The following is a 25,653-nucleotide window of genomic DNA, read 5'->3' as shown; positions in this document are numbered from 1 at the left end:
TGAATGGTGGAACAGTTCAAAATGCAAAATATCCTTCTCCTGCTTCTATTTCTTATATTCTTAAGTAACATTCACGTCGTACATGTACCAGGCAATGACCATCTCCAACAAGAGAGAGTCTAACCACCTCCCCTTGACATTCAATGGCATTAACATCCTGAGGGTCACCATTGACCAGAAGCTTAGCTGGACCAGCCATATAAATACTGTGGCTGCAAGAGCAGGTCAGAGGTTGGTAATTCTGTGGTGAGTAACTTACCTCCCAATTCCCCTAATCCTTGCCACCATCTACAAGGCACAAGTCAGAAGTGTGATGGAATACTCTCCACTTGATTGGATGAGTGCGTCTTCAACAACACGTAATAAGCTCTACACCATCCAGGACAAAGCAGCCCACTTGATCAGCACCCTGTCCACCACCTTAAACAGTCACTCCCTCCACCACTGGTGGACAGTGGCAGCAGTGTGTACCATCTACAAGATGCACTGCAGTAACTCACCAAGGCTTCTTCAACAGCACCTTCCAAACCTGCAACCTCTACCACCTAGAAGGACAAGGGCAGCAGGCAAGGGAAACACCACCACCCGCAAGTTCCCCTCCAAGTCGCTCACCATGTTGACTTGGAAATACATCGCCATTCCTTCATCGTTGCTGGGTCTAAATTCTGGAACTCCCTCCCTAACAGAACTGTGGAAGTACCTTCACCATACAAATTGCAGCAGTTCAAGAAGGCAATTCACTAGCACCTTCTCAAAAGCAATTAGAGATAGGCGATAAATGCCTGTGATGCCCACATCCCAGGAACAAATTTTTAAGTATTGCCCCTTCCTTCTCCTAAATGAAAGAAATTCCTCTAATCTGTCCCATAGATGTCCTCTGGACAGGAGAACAATCTGTTCCTAAATCCATACCAAATTGGTGCAGTAAATATGCTGTCTGAGATGAGTACTCTGGCTTGAGTTGCCACCTTTTCTCCAATTTGAAGTCAGACATGAGGCAGGCATAAAGTTCCATTTGAAAAGTGCTGCGTAAGTGTGCAAAATAGTTCTGTTCATACATGTAAACAGTTTTTTTAAAATGCAAAATCAAAAACAGGGCTTTTGTCATCTGGTTCTCAATGTTCAAAATTTTGCTGGTCACTCTTGAAAACAGACTGCCTGATTCAAAAGTTGCCAGCTGAGAAAAGGTAATTAAAAAAAAAATTGCTCTTGGGATATGGACATTACTGATAAAATGGGCATTTATTGTCCAGCTCTAGTTTCCCTTAAGGAGGTGATGTGGGTCCCCTTCTTGAACAGCTGCAGTCCTTGTGGTGAAGGTTCTCCCACAGGTAGGGTCATTGCTGGGACAGAGTGGAAGAATCTTTACTCTGCATCTATTCATTCTCTGCCTGGTTTCTACATCAGTGTTTGATGCTAACACAGGGTGCCTAAAATGACAAAATATTCCATTTTGCAGCCTGACATTCATCACTTTCATAAGCGCATAATTCACTGAAGCATTTCAAAATATATTTTTAAAATTGGAAACATGACTCTGCAACAGATATGGCAGCAATATAATAGAAATCTTTGCATTTGATTTTTAATTAGAGGTTTGATAGCAGACGTCTGTTGGAAATGATGTTCCTACAATAGTACAAGGTATGAGCAAAAGACAGGGTGGTGTCTTGGTGTTGGGGCAGAAAATTGTATCAATGCAATTCAGTTATTTTCTGTTTGCATCGTGGATAAGAGCACATGGTATAGGGGTTACCATATTAGCATGGATAAAGGATTGGTTAGATAACAGGAAACAGAGAGTAGGGATAAATGGGTCTTTTTCGGATTGGCAAGCTGTAACTGGTAGAGTGCAACAGGGAGCGGTGCTGGGCCTCAACTATTTACAATCTATATCAATGACTTGGATGAAGGGACCAAATGTAGGGTAGTTAAATTTGCCAATGACACCAAGATAGGAAGGAAAGTAAGTTGCCAAGATGAGGTAAAGAGTCAACAAAGGGATATAGATAGTTTAAGTGAGTGGGCAAAAATTTGGTAGATGAAGTATAATGTGTGAAAATTTGAACTTGTCCACTTTGGAAGGAAGAATAGAAAAGCAGTATATTATTTAAATCGAGAGAGATTGCAGAACTCAGTGATATGTTATGTAAACTAGCAAAAAACATAAAAACAGATTGTAAAAGCTTCTATAGGTACGTAAAAAGGAAACATTTGGCTAAGACAAATGTGGGTGTATTAGAGGCAGAGTCAGGAGAATTTATAATGGGGAATAGGGAAATGGCAGAGAAGCTAAATGATTACTTTGTGTCTGTCTTCACTGAGGAAGATACAAGAAATCTCCTAGAATTAGAGATCCAAGGGGTTGGGGGAATGAGGAATTGAAGGAAAATAGTATTAGTAAGAAGGTTGTATTGGAGAAATTAATGGGGCTGAAGGTTGATAAGTCCCCAGGACCTGATATTCTACATCCCAGAGTGTTGAAAGAGGTAGCTATGGAGATAGTGGATGCATTGGTGATCATCTTCCAAAATTCTATAGATTCTGGAATGGTTCCTGCAGATTGGAAGGTAGCAAATGTCACCCTTCTATTTAAGAAGGGAGGGAGCGAGAAAACGGAACTACAGACCTGTTAGCCTTACATCAGTAGTAGGGAAAATGCTAGAATCTATTCTAAAGGCTGTGATAAATAAACACTTGGATAATAATGATCTGATTGGGCATAGTCAACATGGATTTATGAATGGGAAATCATGTTTGACGAACCTGTTGGAGTTTTTTTAGGATGTTACTAACAGAATTGATAAAGGGGGAATCGGTGGATGTGGTATATTTGGATTTTCAGAAGGCCTTTGATAAAGCCTCCACAGGAGGTTGGGTAGCAAAACTAAAGCACATGGGATATAAACGTACCTATACTGGCATGGATTAAGGATTAGTTAACAGGCAGAAAACAGAGAGTAGGAGTAACCGGGTCATTCTCGCGCTGGCAGGCTGTGACTAGTGGGGTACTGCAGGGATCAGAGCTTGGGCCCCAGCTGTTCACAATATTAATCATTGAGAATGTTTAAAGCAGAGGTTGACAGATATCAATGATTTAGATGTGGGGACCAAATGTAATATTTCCAAGTTCACGGATGACACAAAACTAGGTGGGAATGTGTGTTGTGAGGAAGATGCAAAGCGGCTTCAAGGGGATTAGGACAGACTTAGTGAGTGGGCAAGAACATGGCAGATGGAATATAATGTGGAAAAATGTGAGGTTATCCACTTTGGTAGGAGGAATAGATGTGCAGAGTATTTCTTAAATGGTAAGAGATTAGAAAGTGTAGATGTACAAAGGGACCTGGGTGTCCTCGTCAATAAGTCACTGAAAGTTAACATGCAGGTGCAGCAAGCAATTAGGAAGGCTAATGGTATGTTCACCTTTATCGCAAGAGGATTTTAGTACAGGAGTAGCGAAGTCTTGCTTCAATTGTATAGAACCTTGGTTAGACCGCACTTGGAGTACTGTTTTGGTCCCCTTATCTTAGGAAGGGTATTATTGCCACAGAGGGAGTGCAAAGAAGGTTCACCAGACTTGTTCCCGGATGGCAGGACTGACCTATGAAGAGAGATTGGGGAAACGGGGCCTGTATCCTCTAGAGTTTCGAAGAATGGAAGGTGATCTCATTGAAACCTGTAAAATACTTCAAAAGATAGACAGGGTAGATGCAGGTAAGATTTTTCTCCTGATTGGGGAGTCTAGAACCAGGGGACACAATTTCAAAATAAGGGGGAAGCCACTTAGGACCGAGATGAGGAGAAATTTCCTTACTCAAGAGTGTTGTGAATCTTTGGAATTCTCTACCCCAAGGGGCTGTGGAAGCTTAATCATTGAGAATGTTTAAAGCAGAGGTTGACAGATTTCAAAATACCAATGACATAAAGGCATATGGCGATAGTGTGGGGAAAAGGCATTAAAGTGGATGATCAGCCATGATTGTATTGAATGGCAGAGCAGGCTCGATGGGCTGAATGGCCTACTCCTGCTTCTATGTTCCTTTGGTACAGAGGGATCTGGGTGTCCTGGTACATGAATCACAAAAAGTCAGTATGCAGGTACAGCAAGTGATTAGAAAGGCAAATGGAATGTTAGCATTTATGACAAAGGGAATCGACTGCAGCTACACTGGGCCTTGGTGAAACCACATCTGGAGTATTGTGTACAGTTTTGGTCTCCTTATTTGAAAAAGGATATAATTGCATTAGAAGCAGTTCAGAGAAGGTTCGCTCGACTAATTCTGGGAATGAAGGACTTATCTTATGAAGAAAGGTTGAACAGGTTAGGCCTATACCCCTTGGAGTTTAGAAGAGTGAGAGGTGATTTTATTGAAACATATAAGATCATGAAGGGACTTGATAGAGTGAATATCAGGAGTTATGTTTCCTCTTGTGGGGGAGACTAGATCTAGGGGACACAGTTTAAGAATAAGAGGTCTCCCTTTTAAGACGGAGATGAGGAGAATTTTTTCTCTCAGAGGGTTGCTAGTCTGTGGAATTCTCTTCCCCAGAAAGCAGTGGAGGCTGGATAATTGAATTTATTCAAGGCTGAGTTAGATAGATTTTTGATAGACAGGGGAATCAAGGGTCATGGGAGGCTGACAGGAAAGTGGAGTTGAGACCACAACTCGATCAGCCATGATCTTATTGAATGGCAGAGCAGGCTCAAAGGGCCAAATGTCCTACTCCTGCTCCTAAGTCCCTATAAATATAAAGCAATGACACAATGTGGCGAGATTTCCGAGTAGGTGAAGGAGTTCTGGCCAGGGAATCCAGAAACTCATAACAGGTTCCCTGTCTGGAAGCTAGTCTGATTATAGGCTTGGCTCCCTGTCATAAGGTCATAGAGAGATACAGCACTGAAACAGGCCCTTCGGCCCACCAAGTCTGTGCTGACCATCAACCACCCATTTATACTAATCCTACATTAATCCCATATTCCCTACCACATCCCCACCTTCCCTCAATTCTCCTACCACCTACCTACACTAGGGGCAATTTACAATGACCAACTTACCTATCAACCTGCAAGTCTTTGGCTGTGGGAGGAAACCGGAGCACCAAGCAGAAATCCATGCGGTCACAAGGAGAACTTGCAAACTCCGCACAGGTAGTAGCCAGAACTGAACCTGGGTTGCTGGAGCTATGAGGCTGCGGTGCTAACCACTACGCCACTGTCAGAAGGGGGTGCAGCAGCAGAGGCCACAACACAGGAACGGGTAAGTTTCCTGCTGCTTGGGGTAGAGATGGCAGGGTGGTGGGAGGTTGTTGGTGGGTACAGCCTGGTTTGAAGGGTTGGGGAATGATCACAGATGTTTGGAGAGAAATCGGTGGCAGAAATGGAAGGTTGAGGAGAGATTGGGGCAGAGCTAAGAGGTTAAGGAGATAACAGAGGGGTTTAGGAAGATATCGGAGGGAGAGATGAGGGTTCAGCGAGAAATGGGAGGGAGCAATGGGGGAGGGGGAGAGATCAAAGTGGGTGAGGGAGGGATCGGAGGGAGAGATGGGCGGGTCGGGAGTAGTGCTGGTGATCGCTGGGGAGATCAGTGATCTCAGGGGGTGTCGGTGATCCCGGGGGAGCTGTCTGATCGTTGGGGAGGTTAACTTGTTGGGCTGGGGTGATGGCCTCCTACTCCTTCTGACCCACAGTACTGGAAATGCACTAGACTGTTACAATGCAGCAGTCCTCACCTCCCTTTATCTACCAGGTATCCTGAGGCTCAGAAAACCCAGCTGGCCAGCATTAAGCCTGAAACATAGAAGAAAATCTTCGGCACACAGCCTCATTAAAATGTTTAAATGAACAACTCATCTCATGGGAGCGGATTTGTAGCCCACCTCCCGCTCTGCCTCCAGAAGTGGCTGGGCTTGAGGGGGGTTGGATTCAAGGTTGAAAATTTCTACATTTTGACTTGCTCCCCAAACTAAACCCATTTGTTCTTAGGGGTTAAAATTACTCCCAATGTCACAGAGGGTATATTATCAGAATATATTCAAGATATATTCAGCTCCAGTTTAATTGTTAAAATATTAAACTTTTAACGAATTTAACATGAAACTGGGATTTATTTGACATAATTATTGGAAGAATGAATCATCCAAACACGTTTAGAAATTGCTTTACAAGAAACAGTTACAATTCTAATTGCAATAGTAAACATGATTGTACATGAATTGAGTACAGATAATGGTCTGAAATTTTCTCAGGGTTCCTCCTGCTCCACTGCTGTAATTCAATATGACTGTCATGCCACACTACACTGTGGAGGATGTCCTCACAGAGCAAATGAGACTGTTTTCATAAATGCTGTGCAATGATCATTCCCACCAATGCTCTCATGAACAGATGCATCTCCAACGGGTAAATTGATGAGGACGAAGTCGAGTAGGTTACTCCTTGTGACCTCACTTCTGAGACAGACCTGGCCTGGCAGCTAGTCTGACATTTGTGCTCCTACCATGCCATGCTTTGTGGTGGGCATTGACATCCTCCACCCAGAGTACATTATTTGTGTTTGCTTCCAAGTGATATCCAACATGGACGAGTAATGTTAATCAGTTGAGGGACAAGGGTGATAGGTGATGATCAATAGGAAGCTTCCTGACATTGTTTGGCCTGAAACCTTCAGACTTCATGGGATCTGGAGCCAATGTTTGGTGGACTGACCTAGAGTGAGGTGCCGTCAACAGTATAAGTGGGACATACTTTTTACAATTCTTAGGTAAGTAATTATATTTGAAATAATTAAAACTAAATGTAAATATGAAATGTACAAATATCTGATAGTGATGATATCTTCAATAGGACCTTGATTTTCATAGCTTAGTCCTGATGCCAGATCAAAATGCTGATTAAAACATGTCACTTCCAAACAAAGTTCATGTGATAAAATAGGAGGAGCGGAAATTCAACAAAACCACAGAGGATTACAAAGCAGCAGCAGATCAGACACGAGACCAGTCGGAGCAGGAACTTAGAGAGACCAGCGCAGATAAAAGAGCAGCAGTTGGGAGCAGACGGACCACGTTTGCAAACAAAATCAAGCTGTGACCTCAGAGGAAAGCAGGTAAGTCATTGGTGGGTGATTATTTCTCTTTTCCTTTTTTCTCTAAATGAGGGGTTTTGGTTTAAACAAGGGGCTGGAAAACTAAAATTTTCAATTGGGTTAAGTATTACAGTAAGTGAATTAACACAAAGCAGGTCAGAAGGCATTAATTAAAATTAATAGTTTAAACAAGGCACTAATTAGATTTTAAAACAATGAGTAGAATTTTTTTCTTATTTTAGATCATGGATTGGCAGCTGTTGCTTGCAATCCCTGCACCACGTTGGAACTTCAGGATACTTCACGTGTCTTTGGGGACCACATGTGTAGGGATTGTCTCCAGCTGTTTGACCTTGAGCTCAGGATTTCCGAGATTCCGAGCAGCTGGAGTCACTGTGGAGCATCAGGGTGGTTGAGGATTTCCTGGATAGTACTTTTAGGAGGTGGTCACCCAACAAGCCGTGAGAGTTCAGGATAGTAGATGGGTGGCCATCTGGAAGAATAGGAAGAGCCAGGAGATGCAGGTGTCTTCAGGGTGTGTGCCACTCTCAAACTGGTACTCAGCATTGGAGATTGCTGGGAGTGATGATACCGTGGAGAAGTGCAGTGCAAACCATGGGACCAATAGACAAGAGACTGCACAGGAGGGAACAGCAAAGAATAGAAATGCACTCGTTATAAGAGATGCCATGGTTAGGGGGACAGACAGGCATTTCTGTAATCATCATTGTGAGTCCTGCATCGTATGTTGCCTCCCTTTGCCAGGGTAAAGGACATCACAGAGAGAGTGCAGAATATTCTGCAGGGGGAAGGGAGTGAGCCAGAAGTTGTGGTACACGTTGGTACCAACGACATAGAGAGAGCAGGTGCTACAGTCAGATTTTCAGCAACTAGGGAGGAAGTTAAAAAGTATGACCTCAAATATAGTAATCTCTGGATTACTCCCAGTACCACGCACGAGCAAGAGTAGAAATAGGAAGATGGGAAGGATCAATGCATGGCTTGAGGCATGGTGTAGGAGGGAGGTATTCAGATTCTTAGGGCAATGGAATCAATTCTGGGGCAGGAGGCACCTATCCAAAAGGGGCAGGTTGCACCTCAACAGGACTGGACCAATGTCCTCGTGGGGAGGTTCACATGTGGTTGGGGAGGGTTTAAACTAAATTGGCAGGGGAGGTAAAAACCAACATATAGAAGTAGAAAAGAAGAATAAGGTGCATAAAGGAGTGAGAGAGTTGGATAGTATTAGAGAAGGAAGTAGTACCATATTACATAGGAGCAGACTAAGAAGGACTACAAGGAATACAAAGACAGGTTTTGAATACATGTATGTAAACACAATGTGTGCTGAATAAGGTCGGTGATCTACAAACACAAAAAGCCATGTGAGAATATGGCATAGAGGAAATAACGGACACATGGCTTAAAAATGGTGAGGACTGGACGCTTAATATATAAATGACTTGGATCTTGCAATACAGAGTAAAATCTCAGAATTTGCCAATAATACCAAATGTGGAGGTGTGGTAACCAGTAAGGAAGATACAAATTGGCTGCAACAGGACATACAATCATAGAATCATGGAATAGTTACAGCACAGAGGGAGGCCATTCAGCCTGTCCTGTCTGTGCCAGCCCACTGTCACAGCAACTCAGCTAATCCCACTCACCTACCTTTTCCCCGTAGCCCTGCAATTTTTTTTTCTCTTTAGATATTTCCTTCTGAAAACCACAATTGTATCTGCCTCCAGCACACTCTTAGGCAGCGCATTCCAGATCCTAACCACTCGCTGCATAAAAAAGTTTTTCCTGATGTTGCCATTGCTTCTTTTGCCAATCACCTTAAATCGGGGTCTTCTGGTTCTCAACCCTTCCACCAATGGGAACAGTTTCTCTCTTTCTACTCTTTCAGATCCCTCATGATTTTGAACACCTCTATCAAATCTCCTCCCAACCTTCTCTTCTCGAAAGAGAACAGCCCCAGCTTCGTCAATCCATCTTGAAACTGAAGTCTCTCATCCCCAGAACCATTCTCGTAAAACTTTTCTGCACCCTCTCCAATACCGGGAGGGGGGGGGCGTACTCGCCTTGGCCCTCTGTTGGGTCCCTGTTGCAATTCCATGGCGAGCAGGTAATCAACTGCCCACCATCGGGGACGCTGCTGGACGATCAGAAGGCCAGCAGCTCTGCAGTACCGGTGTAAGACCCTCTACCTGGTCTAAAGATTCTAAGCCTTTACTCTGGGTATCAATGGCACACAACAATTTGGATACTGTTCCACTAGATGTGGTGCACCTTTATTATACCACGAAGCAACAGTACATATGCATGCTAATACCGGTTGCTTAGCAGCCCTGCGAGCCGGAGTCCATCTCGGTGGTCAATCCGCCGACAAATCTTCCATGCACGACTTCCAGATGGCCGACCACACCACCCTAACCACCAGCAAAGATCTTCCTGTGGGCTCTTTCTTTATACCTTTTTTTTGCAATGGCTCTGTTCCATATAAGGTAAAACCTGTCTTTAACTCCTTCAATTGGTCTGCAATTACCTCATTGTCCTTTGGAAAAACAAGGTATATGGCTACAGGCTTGAGCCTGACATAGGAATTTCAAGGCCCACTGCTTTAGATAACAAAGATAGTTTCTGTGCTTCATTATCTCGAGCACCGTTATCAATCTTCAGACTGGTACAGACAGACATGTTCTTTCAGCTCTTAATGAGCAAGGCCTGGATCTCTTCTTGGATGCTCTCACTTTTGCAGTTTAATTAGTTTTGCAGACCTTGCTAATTCTGACAGGGCACTGTCATGATCAGAATTGACCATCTTGCCTTGCATTTTCAAGCCCACAATACAGTTCATTAGATGTCTTTGGTCTGGATACTCCAACGCTCCATGTTGCCACCACGTGATAGACTCCACACTCAAGAGGACTCCACCACAATTGGTCTATATTCAGGAATACAAAAGAAATAATAAAACAGTTACATAGAACCATAGAATCATAGAAAAGTTATGGCACAGAAGGAGGCCATTTAGCACATCGTGTCTGTGCCAGCTAAAAACAACTAGTCGCTGTTGAAAACTTATTGTACATTAAAAGGTAAAATAATACATTGGCTTACACCAGCAGCACCAGCAGGAGCGGAAAAGGCCCTGCAGTACCAAAGAGTACGGAGACCCTGGGTGAGTGGGGTCAGGGTCACCAGGGCCATTCAGGCAGGCTCCAGTGTTGGGGTGGGATTGGGGCTAGAGAGGGTCATGGGGGGTCTTCCAAGGGGGTGGCGATCGCTGCTGGGGGGGCCCTCTGGGGGCCCTGGATTGCCCCCAGCTGTGGTGGGGGGAAAACCTCTGCCACATAGGGAGTGCTTGGGGCAGGGGGCGGTCCCTCTTCCATGGGCAATCTGTGGCTCACAGAGGGCCCCGTCTGGGAAAAAAATGCACCTCCAGGCACACCCCTCCACCTGGACTTTACGATCACACCCCTTGCTGGGGCCTGGCCCCGGTGACCCCGCCTCACTTACCTGAGGTCAGAGGTTCCAGCGCTGGGCCTGGATCCAAGGCCTCTGCAATACTGGCAGTGGCCACTGTTCCCAGTGGCGCTGCTGATACCGCTGTGCTGCCAGCCCTGTGATTGGCCGACAGCTCTTGGAGGCAGGATTCCCGTCTTTAAAAGGAAGAAGATCCCAGCCCTGGAAACTTTGCCTCTGGAACAACGGAGGAACATGCCAGGGCGGGTGGCGCAAAAAGGCCAAGGAGAGGACCCCCCCACCCCCCCCCCCTGCCTTTTTGGCCTTGGGCCGGGAGCCCCGCCTCCGACACAAAGTTCAGCCCTATACCTTCCTCCAGTCTGAAAAACACCTAACCAACCACTACTCTCTGTTTCCTGTCACTCAGCCAACTTCGTATCCATGCTGCCAATGTCCTTGTATTCCATGGGCTTCAACTTTGCTGCCAAACAAACAAACACCTTTTATCAAACACCTTTTTGAGGTCCATACACACCACATCAAGTGCATTACCCTCATCAACCCTCTGTGTTGCTTTATCAAAAAACTCAAATTAGGTAAACACAATTTGGCATTAACAAATCTGTGCTGGTTTTCCATAATTAATCCACAGTTGTCCAATTGACTGTTAATTTTTCCCCAGAATATTGTTTCCAAAAGCTTTCCCACCCCAAAGGTTAAACTGACTGGCCTGTGGTTGCTGGGTTTATCCTTACACCCTTTTTTGAACAGGGGTGAAAGATTTCAATTCTCCAGTCCTCTGGTACCACCCCGATATCTAGTGAGGATTGAAAAATTATGGCCAGTGCCTCCTCAATTTATACTCTCACTTCCCTCAGGATCCTCAGATGCATCTGATCCAGTCTACCTTTCTAATACCTCTTCTTTATCAATTTTTAGCCCATCCGTTGTCTCAAATTCTCTTTCACTTTGGCAGCATCTTCTTCCTTATTAAAGACAGATGCAAAGTATTCATTCAGTACCTCAGCCATGCTCTCTGCCTCTGTGCATACATCCTCCTTTTGGTCCCTAATTGGCCCCACTCCTCCTTTTACCACCCTTTTATTACTTATATGCCTATTGAAGATTTTTGGATTCCCTATTATGTTAGCTACCAGTCTCTTCTCATATTCTCTCTTTACTGTTGTTATTTCCTTTTTCACTTCTCCTCTGAACTTTCTATTTTCAGCCTGGTTCTCACCTGTATTATCAACGTGACAATGAACAACAAAGAACAAAGAACAGTACAGCAAAGGAACAGGCCATTCGGCCCTCCAAGCCTGCGCTGATCTTGATGCCTGCCTAAACTAAAACCTTCTGCACTTCCGGGGACCGTATCCCTCTATTCCCATCCTATTTAGGTATTTGTCAAGATGCCTCTTAAACGTCGCTATCGTACCTGCTTCCACCATCTCCCCCGGCAGCAAGTTCCAGGCACTCACCCTCCTCTGTGTAAAGAACATGCCTCGCACATCCCCTCTAAACTTTGCCCCTCTCACCTTAAACCTATGTCCCCTAGTAACTGACTCTTCCACCCTGGGAAAAAGCTTCTGAGTATCCACTCTGTCCATGCCACTCATAACTTTGTAAACCTCTATCATGTCGCCCCTCCACCTCCGTCATTCCAGTGAAAACAATCCAAGTTGATCCAACCTCTCCTCATAGCTAATGCCCTCCAGACCAGGCAAAATCCTGGTAAACCTCATCTATACCCTCTCCAAAGCTTCCACATCCTTCTGGTAGTGTGGCGACCAGAATTGCATGCAATATTCTCGGTGTGGCCTAACTAAAGTTCTGTACAGCTGCAGCATGACGTGCCAATTTTTATACTCTATGCCCCAACCGATGAAGGCAAGCATGCCGTATGCCTTCTTGACTACCTTATCCACCTGCATTGCCACTTTCAGTGACCTGTGGACCTGTACGCCCAGATCTCTCTGCCTGTCAATACTCCTAAGGGTTCTGCCATTTACTGTATACGTCCCACCTGCATTAGACCTTCCAAAATGCATTACCTCACATTTGTCCGGATTAAACTCCATCTGCCATTCCTCCGCCCAAGTCTCCAACCGATCTATATCCTGCTGTATCCTCTGGCAATCCTCATCACTATCCACAACTCCACCAACCGTTGTGTCGTCCGCAAACTTACTAATCAAACCAGCTACATTTTCCTCCAAATCATTTATATATACTATAAACAGCAAAGGTCCCAGCACTGATCCCTGCGGAACACCACTAGTCACAGCCCTCCATTCAGAAAAGCACTCTTCCACTGCTACCCTGTGTCTTCTATGACAGAGCCAGTTCTGTATCCATCTTGCCAGCTCACCTCTGATCCCGTGCGACTTCACCTTTTGTACCAGTCTGCCATGACGGACCTTGTCAAAGGCTTTACTGAAGTCCATATAGATAACATCCACTGCCCTTCCTTCATCAATCATCTTCGTCACTTCCTCAAAAAACTCAATCAAGTTAGTGAGACACGACCTCCCCTTCACAAAACCATGCTGCCTCTCGCTAATAAGTTCATTTGTTTCCAAATGGGAGTAAATCCTGTCCCGAAGAATCCTCTCTAATAATTTCCCTACCACTGACGTAAGGCTCACCGGCCTATAATTTCCTGGATTATCCTTGCTACCCTTCTTAAACAAAGGAACAACATTGGCTATTCTCCAGTCCTCTGGGACCTCACCTGTAGCCAATGAAGATGCAAAGATTTCTGTCAAGACCCCAGCAATTTCTTCCCTTGCCTCCCTCAGTATTCTGGGGTAGATCCCATCAGGCCCTGGGGACTTATCTACCTTAATGCGTTGCAAGACGCCCAACACCTCCTCCTTTTTGATAACGACATGACCGAGACTATCTACACTCCGTTCCCTAGGCTCATCATCCACCAAGTCCTTCTCTTTGGTAAATACTGATGCAAAGTACTCATTTAGTACCTCGCCCATTTCCTCTGGCTCCACACATAGATTCCCTCCTCTGTCCTTGAGTCGGCCAACCCTTTCCCTAGTTACCCTCTTGCTCTTTATATACGTATAAAAAGCCTTGGGATTTTCCTTAATCCTGTTTGCCAATGACTTTTCATGACCCCTTTTAGCCCTCCTGACTCCTTGCTTAAGTTCCTTCCTACTGTCTTTATATTCCTCAAGGGCTTTGTCTGTTCCTAGTTTTCCAGCCCTTATGAATGCTTCCTTTTTCGTTTTGACTCGGCTCACAATATCCCGCGTTATCCAAGGTTTCCGAAACCTTCCAAACTTGTCCTTCTTCCTCACAGGAACATGCTGGTCCTGGATTCTAATCAACTGACATTTGAAAGACTCCCACATGTCAGATGTTGATTTACCCTCAAACAGCCGCCCCCAATCTAAATTCTTCAGTTCCTGCCTAATATTGTTATAATTAGCCTTCCCCCAATTTAGCACCTTCACCTTCACTACAAACCTTATCCACAGGTACCTTAAAATGTATGGAATTATGGTCACTGTTCCCGAAATGCTCCCCTACTGAAACTTTGACCACCTGGCCGGGCTCATTCCCCAATACCAGGTCCAGTACGGCCCCATCCCTAGTTGGACTATCTACATATTGTTTCAAGAAGCCCTCCTGGATGCTCCTTACAAATTCTGCCCCATCCAAGCCCCTAGCACTAAGTGAGTCCCAGTCAATATAGGGAAAGTTAAAATCACCCACCATTACAACCCTGTTACCTTTACATCTTTCCAAAATCTGTCTACATATCTGCTCCTCTACCTCCCGCTGGCTGTTGGGAGGACTGTGGTAAACCCCCAACATCGTGACTGCACCCTTCTTATTCCTGGGCTCCACCCATATTGCCTCGCTGCATGACCCCTCCGAGGTGTCCTCCCGCAGTACAGCTGTGATATTCTCCTTAACCAGTAATGCAACTCCCCCACCCCTATTACATCCCCCCTCTATCCCGCCTGAAGCTTCTAAATCCTGGAACATTTAGCTGCCAATCCTATCCTTCCCTCAACCAAGTCTCTGTAATAGCAACAACATCATTGTTCCAAGTACTAATCCAAGCTCTAAGTTCATCTGCCTTACCTATTATACTTCTCGCATTGAAACAAATGCACTTCAGACCACCAGGCCCGCTGTGCTCAGCAACATCTCCCTGCCTGCTCTTCCTCTTAGTCTTGCTGGCCTTATTTACTAGCTCCCCCTCATTTATTTCACCTGCTGTCCTACTGCTCTGGTTCCCACCCCCCTGCCACACTAGTTTAAACCCTCCCGAGTGACGCTAGCAAACCTCGCGGCCAGGATATTTGTGCCCCTTCAGTTTAGATGCAACCCGTCCTTCTTGTACAGCTCCCACCTGTCCCTGAAGAGATCCCAATGATCCAGATATCTGAAACCCTCCCTCCTACACCAGATGTTTAGCCATGTGTTTAGCTGCACTATCTCCCTATTTCTAGCCTCACTGGCACGTGGCACAGGGAGTAATCCCGAGATTACAACCCTAGAGGTCCTGTCTTTTAACTTTCTACCTAACTCCCTAAACTCCCCCTGAAGGACCTCATCGCTCTTCCTGCCTATGTTGTTGGTACCGATGTGTACCACAACATCTGGCTGTTCACCCTCCCCCTTCAGAATGCCCCCTGTCCGTTCAAAGACATCCTTGACCCTGGCACCAAGGAGGCAACATACCATCCTGGAGTCTCTTTCACGTCCACAGAAGCGCCTATCTGTGCCCCTGACTATAGAGTCCCCTATAACTATTGCTCTTCTGCGCTTTGTCCCTCCCTGCTGAACAATAGTGCCAGCCATGGTGCCACTGCTCTGGCTGCTGCTTTTGTTTTCCCCTGATAGGCCATCCCCCCCAACAGTATCCAAAATGGTATACTTGTTAAAGAGGGGGATAGCCACAGGGGATTCCTGCACTGACTGCCTGCCCCTTCTAGCGGTCACCCATCTATCTGCCTGCACCTTGGGTGTAACCACTTCTCTAAAATTCCTGTCTATGACGCTTTCTGCCACCTGCATGCTCCTAAGTGCATCCAGTTGCCGCTCCAACCGATCCATGCGGTCTGTGAGGAGCTGCAACTGGGTACACTTCCTGCAGATGTAGTCGTCCAGAACGCTGGAAGCGTCACGGACCTCCCACATCTCACATTTCTAGCACTAATTAATAAATTAATTTAAAATAAATAAATACTTATTAAATCCTTACTAAATTATGTTACAATTAACTATTTGGTCCCTAGTGCTAGATTTCTACTATAAATATTAAATGCTAACTAAATACAGTAATCTCCTCCCTCTGGTTCAGTTACTCTACTTATCAATTTTTATCAATGTTTTATTTTCAAATTCAGTACAAATTCCCTACCAGCCAATCAGGTCACAGCTTTCCTGTCACGTCACTTTTTCAGGTTTTTTTTACCAGAGGTAAGTTTTTTATACTTACCGGTCCGGAACTCCCAGAGGCCAATTATTCGCAACTTAAGGGCCTCTTCCCGCTGCAGCTGGCATTTTACCAGTAGCGGGTGTGCCTCCGCCATGTGGGGAGACCACCCAGTAACTCCAGGCAGTTTCCGTGTGGGCTGGTCGAGGCGGGCCTCGTCTTTGGGCAATCTGTGCTCCACCGAGAGCCCCCGGCCGCAATGGCCGTCATTGTGCCACCACCCACCCTCCTGTCCTCAACTACCTCCTGCATGCCTCGCTGGGGGCTACCTGACGCCCCAGCGAGCCTGCCCCCACTCATGTGCATTCCGGGGCCCCATGGCTGCTCCTTGTGCGGTGACTGCTTCAATTCCAGTAGTCACCATCGCTCCTGGTGGAACTGCTGGGGCTGCTGAGCTGCCAGTCCTCTGAGTGGCTGGCAGCTCTTGGAGGCAGGATCCCTGTCCTTTAAGGGACGGGGACATCGACACCGGGCAGTTAATTGCCCGAGTGCCATAAGATGCAGCCAGAGGTCACCCAAATGGCTGAAGCGGGGATCCCCTCTCCTTTTTGGCCTGGCAGTAGGACCCCCACCGGCTGCTTAAAATCCAGCATATACCAACTAGTCAATACTCATTAAAAACTTTGCTCTATTTCTTGACATGGAATTGGCCGAAATCTGGTCACAAACTAGATTTAGAATTACTCAGTCCTCTGATGCCTTGGGTGAAAATTGTACCGTATTTTTGACAGTGCTGACGCTGCTCATTAAGGTTGATCAAACTATCTGAATGGTAGAGGAAAGACTGATGGCACAATGGCGGCCATTGCAGCCGGAGGCCCTCGGTGGACCACAGATTGCCCACAGAGGAGGCCAACCCCAACTATCCTTGACAGAAACTGCCTGGAGTTACTGGGTGGTCTCCCCACATGGCGGAGGCACACCCGTCACTGGTAAAATGCCAGCTGCAGCAGGAAGAGGCCCTTAAGTGGCCAATAATTGGCCATTTGAGGGCCTCAGTTGGCATCTGGAGGAGATAGCCATTCTCAGTCTTTCCCAGGACAGACAAAATTACATGGCATTGAAAAGGTGACGGCACTCACCTTTCTGCCTTCCCTCACCATTTTATGAGCCCACCCGCATCCCCCCACCCATCCCTAGAGGGCTCATAAAATTCAGCCCATAGGGTCATAGAGTCATTGCTGCTTCGGCCCATTGAGTCCATGCCAACTCTCTGTAGATGAATCCAGTCAGTCCCATTCCCTGGCTCTATCCTGAAGCCCCGCAAGTTTATTTCCCTCAAGTGCCCATTCAATTTCCTTTTCAAATCATTGATCATCTTCACTTCCACCACCCTCGTAGGCAGCGAGTTTCTGGTCATTACCACTCACTGCATAAAAAGTTCTTCCTCACATTCCTCCTGTATCTTTTGCTCAAAACCTTAAATCTGTGTCCCCTAGTCCTTGAACCATCAGCTAATGGAAACAGCTTTTCTTTGTCTACCTTATCTAAATCTGTCATAATCTTGTACACCTCTATCAAATCTCCCCTCAATCTCCTCAGCTTCTCCAACCTAGGCTTGTAGCTAAAATCCCTCATCCCTGAAACTATTCTGGTAAACCTCGTCTGTGCCCTCTCAAGGACCCTCACATCTTTCTCAAAGTGTGATGACCAGAACTGGATGCAATACTTTAATTGTGGCCTAACCAGAGCTTTATAAAAGTTCATCATTACTTTCCTGCTTTTGTACTCAATGCCTCTATTTATGAAGCCCAAGATCCCATTTGCTTTGCTAACTACTCTTTCAATATGTCCTGCCACCTTCAAAGATCTTTGTACAGAAGCCCCCAGGTCCCTCTGCCCCTGCACATTCTTTAGAATTGTGCCATTTAGTCATATTGCCTCACCCTACTCCTTCTGCCAAAATGCATCACTTCACACATAAATTCTATCTGCCACGTGTTTGCCCATTCTGCTGGTCTATCTATGATTGACTAGATTAATTAATTAGTATAAAACAAAAGTGAACTTGATAATTTATCATATAGTTAGTGTTGAAGTAATTAATTAAAACCAGGGATAAGATTAAAATTAAATAGAAAGGGGTAGCAACATTAAAGGTTCTGTATTTTTTAGTAAATTAAATTAAAATCTGAGGTTTATAGTAATAAGATTTAATTAAAACATTTAAGTTAGCCTCCTTATAAAATAAAGTGAAGTCAGCACAAGGAAAGCAGCTGATTGGTGAGTAGCTGGTTAGTCTTTACTCTTTTAAGTCTTATGTTTATTTCTGTTAAGTCAGTTAACAGTCTAATAAATGAAGGTATGGCAGGGCATCACGGTCGCGTGGAATGCAAAGACTTTTTCAAGTCTTTGAAAAAGGATATTTACTGAATGTATTGTCACAGCAAAAATAAAGTGAATGGGTAATTGTGCCAGAAATGTTATCATTTATATATATTACAATCTATTTGTTGTGTTCATTTAGTGGGACACACAATAATGACAGAGTTTAAAACTGAACATTGCTATTCTCTGGAATAGAAAATGCAACAGTTCTATTTAAAACTATAAAGCTGCCTCATAACTTTTCCCGGGTAAAAGGAATATGGATTGAAATCACATTCAGATCCTCTCTGCTGTTTAAACAAAGGCATTAATCCATTTAAAATAAAATAAAATAGGTTTAATCCTTTTGATGAAAGCGTCACATTTGAAACATGAACCTGTCTATTTTCTCCATGGATGCTCACTGACCTACTGAGTTTTTCCAGCATTTTCTGTTTTTGGAAAAAGGTTTTAGCACCTGTGTTTAAATAACAACAAAGGACTTTTAGACAATAATGTTCATTACTAATGTGGCACACAGCAACTTAAACCCCAAAGAATCTGCCCTTTGGTAAATAGTGTCCACTATACTCTATGATTTGTAGTTCCATTTATGGATGTACTTTCCTATCAATCCTGAAACAGCTAGGATACAAGGAATGAAGATTGGAAAAACTGCAAAACAATTCAGACAGCTGGATCTTATTGAAAAACTGAGAGCCTCATTATTAAATATAGCATCTCTGATTGACCAACAGGAGAACTCACTCTCGATATGTCCAGCAACCCAAATACTCTCCTTCTACCACCACCCACTTGACTACACTCCTACTACCCCACCAGGCAATTCACATAAAACAAGCACATCCAGTCACGTTCCTCCATCTGTAACGTTAGTGAGTAAGACAGCATGAATTTAAAACAGGAAATCCTGTTCTCTACTCATTTCACTGACATTTTCACTAAAATTATTGAAGGGAGGAATTTCACTTCTGTTGTTTCATTATCTGTGAAGATCATATTTGTATCATTATAAAGCTGTGATTGGACTAAAGAAGAGATAACAAATATTTTCCTTTTCTTCCTTTCTTTCCCATTTTCTGTTTACCCATTTTGCACTCTTTCTATTTCCTTTCTTGTTGCCTTTCTGACTGTTTAGGATCCACAGCAATGCTTTTGCTTAGTTTTTCTTGTGATTACAAGATTTGATTGGGATATGGAAAGAAATCTGGGCTTTATCGAGACCTTGCAACACATTTTTGTAAAGATACAGCTTAAGTTCACAATACCCATGGAAACGAGCAATTTTTACGACCCCAAATAAATTATGAAAGAACAAAAAAGGCCCTGAAGTTGCTCAGGATGTGATCCAGGTGGTTAGGCTCAGATTTTTTCTTTTTTGTTTGTTCTTGGAAGGTGAGCATTGCTGGCATTTATTGTTCATCCCTAATTGCCCTTGGGAAGGTAAAGGTGAGCTGCTTCTTTGAACCACAGCAGGCCATGTGGTGTAGGTACACCCACACTGCTATTATGAAGGGAGTTCCAGATTTTTGACCAGAGGCAGCGAAGGAACTGTGATATAGTTTCAAGTCGGGATGGTGTGTGGCTTGGAGGGGAACTTGCAGTTGGTTGTGTTCCCATGAGTCTCCTGCCCTTGTACTTCTAGGTAGTAGAGGTCACAGGTTTGGAAGGTGTTGTTGAAGGAGGCTTGGTGAGTTGCAGCAGTGCATCTTGTAGATGGTACATGCTGCTGCCACTGTGTGCTGGGCTGTTTTTTCCTGGATGATGTTGCACTTCTTGAGTGTTGTTGGAGCTGCACTCATCCAGGCAAATGGAGAGTATTCACCACACTCCTGACTTGTGCTGTGTAAGTGGTGGAAAGGCTTTGAGGAGTCAGGAGGTGAACCTCTCACTGCAGGATATCCATCCTTTCACATGCTCTTGTAGCTTGGTGTCAAATTTTGCTTTATAATACTCCTGTGAAGCACCCCGGGATGCTTTATTACATTAAGGGCGTTATTTAAATACAAATTGTTGCTGTTGATGGTGCGAGATTAGATGATTGTAATGCCAATGAAAGTCAAGGGGAGGTAGTTAGACTCTCTGTTGTTGGAGATTGTCATTGCCTGGCAATTATGCAGCACGAGTGTTATTTGCCACTTATCAGCCCAAGCCTCAACGTTGTCCAGATCTGGCAGCATATGTGGAGAGAGAAACAGAGTTAACATTCAGGTCGATGACCTTTCACCAGAACTGGGACAAGTTGGAAATGTAATAGGTTTTAAGCAAATGAAGGAAACAAAATGGGGGCAGAGATTATGACCTGAAATTGTAGAATTCAATGTTGAGTCCAGAAGGCTGTAGAGTGGCCACCAGCCTGGCTATTACCATCTTCCTCACCTGTTACTACACTTCCAAGTTTCGTGTCATCTGCAAATTTCAAAATGATGCTCTGCAGCCTCAAGACCAAGTCGTCAACATATATCACAAACAACAGTGGTCCTATTACTGAACCTATGGGGAACTCCACTGTATACCTCCCTCCAGTCAGAAAAACAGCCGTACACCACAAGTCTCTTTTCTATCCATTACCCAATTTTGCTAGTGCCATTTTATCCGATGGTTTCAATTTTACTAACAAGCCTAATATATGATACTTTGTCAATTACTTTTGAACGTCCAGGATGTCCGAGTAAAAATTGAAGTCAATGATGGAGGGAAGATCATTGATGAATGAGGTGGAGATTGTTAGGCCTAAGACACTGCGCTGAGGAATTCCTGCAGCGATGTCTGGGCCTGAAATGTTTGGCCTCCAACAAGCACTTCTTCCTTTGTTCTAGGTATGACTCCAGCCAGTGGAGAGCTCCCCTCAGCACCACCCACCCGCCTCCCCTGGCCCCCACCTCCCCCAATTCCTATTGACTCCAATTTTACTAGGGCTCCTTGGTGTCACACTCGGTCAAATGCTGCCTTGATGTTAAGGGCAGTCACTCTCACTCACCTCTGGAATTCAGCTCATTGTCCATGTTTGGATCAAGGCTGTAGTGAGGTCTGGAGCCAAATGGTCCTGGCAGAACCCAAACTGAGCATCAGTGAGCAGGTTATATTGGTGGGTAAGTGCCATTTCATAGCACTATTAAACGTAGAAAGAAAAATGGTTCTGAACTAAAGTCTTCAGCACGACAGAAAAGAGGCCTCTCAGTCCTTCCATACTAACTTCAGTGAATCAAATATGTGAGGTCAGGGATTCATTTGTGTGGCCCCTAAAGATAGCTGAGAGCAATTATAGAGTCATAGAGTTATACAGCACAGAAACAGGTCCTTCAGCCCATCGTGTCTTTGCCGGCCATCAAGCACCTACCTATTCTAATTCCATATTCCAGCACTTGGCCCGTAGCCTTGTATGCTATGGCGTTTCAAGTGCTCATCTAAATTCTTCTTAAATGTTGTGAGGGTTCCTGCCTCTACCACCCCTTCAGGCAGTGTGCTCCAGATTCCAACCACCCTCTGGGTGAAAAAAAATTTCCTCAAATCCTCTCTAAACCTCCTGCCCATTACCTTAAATCTATGCCCCCGGTTATTGACCCCTCCGCTAAAGGAAAAAGTTTCTTCCTATATTTCCTATCAATGCCCCTCATAATTTTGTATGCCTCAGTCAGGTCCCCCCTCAGCCTTCTCTGCTCTAAGGAAAACAACCCCAGCCTATCCAGTTTCTCTTCATAGCTGAAATGCTCCAGCCCAGGCAACATCCTCATGAATCACCTCTGCACCCTCTCCAGTGCAATCACATCCTTCCTATAGTGTGGTGCCCAGAACTGTACACAGTACTCCAGCCGTGGCCTAACTAGCATTTTATACAGCTCCATTATAACCTCCCTGCTCTTATATTCTATGCCTCGACTAACAAAGGCAAGTATCCCATATGCCATCCTAACCACCTTATCTACCTGTGCTGCTGCCTTCAGTGATCTATGGACAAGTACACCAAGGTCTCTCTGACCTTCTGTACTTCCTAGGGTCCTACCGTCCATTGTATATTCCCTTGCCTTGTTAGTCCTCCCAAAATGCATCACCTCACACTTTTCAGGATTAAATTCCATTTGCCACTGCACCGTCCATCTTACCAGCCCACTGGGCCACCCAACCAGTTATTGTTTACAATAGTGTCACCAGTACACTTTTACTCTGTCTTCAACTGTTAACAGTATTTCATATATTTTTTTTTAGATTAGAGATACAGCACTGAAACAGGCCCTTCGGCCCACCGAGTCTGTGCCGAACATCAACCACCCATTTCTACTAATCCTACACTAATCCCATATTCCCAACAAACATCCCCACCTGTCCCTATATTTCCCTACCACCTACCTATACTGGTGACAATTTATAATGGCCAATTTACCTATCAACCTGCAAGTCTTTTGGTTTGTGGGAGGAAACCGGAGCACCCGGAGAAAACCCACGCAGACACAGGGAGAACTTGCAAACTCCACACAGGCAGTACCCGGAATCGAACCCGGGTCCCTGGAGCTGTGAGGCTGCGGTGCTAACCACTGCGCCACTGTGTACAGTCCCAGGCAGTCCCAGGCAGCGGGCTAGTTTATATTATATATTTATATTATCATTTTGAGAGGATTCACACTGTGCAGATGTTCCTTATCAGCAAATTCAAACTTAGCTGAACCTGAAATTTTGCACCATGTGTAACCATGGTGACCATCCAGGTACCATACAGAGAGAATCAAGTCTGGATTTAAAAGACAGAGACAGAAGTGTTAGTAACATGTAATCATTTTATTTGTTTCCGGCCCTGCACTTAGATATGTAGTGTATGGTGCCTACAGCCTATAATGGCACACTACAATTTTATTTAGCTTTTAATCAAACATAAAAGCACACGAACCCCTACCACCAAGGTACCCCTACACTCAGCAGTGAATGGTGACATGCTGCCTATTGGGATCTAATGTGAACAGATCAGCCATGGACCAATGAAAAATACAGAACAGTTAGTGCATCTGGTTGCTTTTATTTTGCATTTGCTCAATACCAAGCATTTTCTTCAATAATGATCATATTGTATCAGTTGCCAACACTCTCACCTCTGGAATAGAATCTAATGGGTTCAAGCCCAACTTCAAGACAGGAGCACAGATTTCAGACTGACGGTATGGGGGAGTGCGACATTGTTGAAGGTGTCATCCTTCAAATGAGATGTAACTGAGACCCAATTTGTTTGTTCAGTTAAGTGTTGAGGATCCTAAGGTATTATTTGAAGAAGAGTAGGAAGTTCTCTGAGTGTCCTGGCCAACGTTCAACCCTCAGAAAAGAACTTCAAAAAACAGATTAACCATTTGTGCATCTCATGGCTTCTTCTTGGACATTGTTGGTGCCAGGTGGCTGCTGTGTTTGGATATATAACAGTTGCTACTCTCCAAAAGTAATTTATTACGTGAAGTGCTTACAAACATTTCAATGTCTTCTTCTTAGGATCAAGGATGACTTTCTTCTACTCCATTCTGTGAGTTTTAATATGACAATATTAACAAGTCTGATGCATGATCTACAGACTGTACCACATGTGGGGCAGGTGGTGATAGAAAGGACATGTAAATGAGTTGCTTGGAGGACTGTGCACTCCTTTTGCTGCCTTGACTTGGCCTCTGCGTGCTCCCGTTCAAGTTTCTCGAGGTGCTCGGTGCCTCCCTGAATGTTCCTTTTCCCTTTGGGCGGTCGCGGGACACAGAATCCCATGAATTGGTGGGGCTGTTGGATTTCTTCAGGGATACTTAGAGAACTTCTCTGAAGAGATTTCTCTGTCCTCCTGGGAGTCTCTTGCCGTGATGAAGTTTGGAGCAGAGCAGTTATTTCTGGAGCCTGGTATCAGGCAGGCGAACAATATGACCTGCCCAGCAAAGCTGGTTTTGAGTGATTAACAGCTCGATGCAGGCAATGTTTGCTTGGGAGAGGATGCTGGCATTAGACCACCTATCCTGCCAACAAATTGAAAGGATTTTGTGGAGACAGCATTACTGGTATTTCTCAAATGCCTTGAGGTCCCTACTGTAGATTGTCCAAGTCTCCGAAGCATATATGAACATGGAGATCACTGCTGCCTGGTAAACCATGACCTTAGTCCTAAGTTTGAGATCCTGGTCCTCGAATACTCTTTTCCTCAGTCGACCGAAGGCTGAGCTGGCACATTGAAGGTGGTGGTGAATTTTGTCACCTATGTCTGCCTTTGTTGAGAGGAGATCCCCCAGAAAGTGATCCATGTTTTCCGTGGTCTCACCGTGGATCATGATTGACGGGGAGCGATGTTGCACTAAGGGAGCGGGTTAGAAGAGAATGTTCATTTTCTGGGTGTTTAAAGTAAGACATATCCTCTCCTATGCTTTGATGAAGAAGTCAATGATGACTTGGAGCCCAGTCTCCAAGGGAGCACATTCAAAAGCACCATATGCATACTGAATCTCAATGACTGAGGTTGGAGTGACCTTGGTTTTGGAGCAGAAGCGAGGAAGGTTGAATAATTTCCCATCAATCCTGTACGTTATCTCCAATCGTGTGGGAATTTGCTGGAGGTGAGGTGCAGAATTGTGGCAAGAAAGATGGAGAAGAGGGTTGGTGTGATGACACAACCTTGTTTGACCCCAGTGCTCACTGAGATAGGGTCTGTGGTGGTTCTGTTGGTAAGGATCACGCTTGCATGTCATATGCAGTAGGCTTTGGTGACACATTTCTGTGGGCAGCGAAATTTGAGGAGGACTTTCCATCACCCTCATGATTGATGGAGTCATAGGCTTTTGTGTGGTTGAAAAGGCCATGTACAGCGTTTGGTGCTGCTCCCTGCATTTTTCCTGGATTTGTCGCACAGTGACGATTATATCAATAGTGCCTCTCAGTGGTCCACATTTCAATAGCTTAGTAAGGTGCTGTAAAAATAGAACTATTTCTTTCTTAAGTCTCTCCTAATCTATCTTCGCCTTTCAGCCTACACAATTATGTTGTGGTTCATTGGAGTCTGCTTTCAGTTGCCTTTCCTTAAAATGCAGAGAAATGTGAAGTGATTCATTTTGGTTGGAAGAACATGGAGAGACAATATAGAATAAAGGGTACAATTCTAAAGGGGGTGCAGGAGCAGAGGGACCTAGGTGTATATGTGCATAAGTCATTGAAGGTGGCAGGACAGGTTGAGAGTGTGGTTAAGAAAGCATACAGTATCCTGGGCTTTATTAATAGGGGCATAGAGTACAAGAGCAAGGAAGTTATGTTGAACTTGTATAAGAAACTAGTTTGACCTCAGCTGGAGTACTG

Source organism: Heterodontus francisci, chromosome 2, assembly GCF_036365525.1.
Source record: "Heterodontus francisci isolate sHetFra1 chromosome 2, sHetFra1.hap1, whole genome shotgun sequence".
Classification (NCBI taxonomy): domain Eukaryota; kingdom Metazoa; phylum Chordata; class Chondrichthyes; order Heterodontiformes; family Heterodontidae; genus Heterodontus; species Heterodontus francisci.
The sequence above is the reverse complement of the archived record's forward strand: the minus strand, read 5'-3'. Positions refer to the sequence as shown.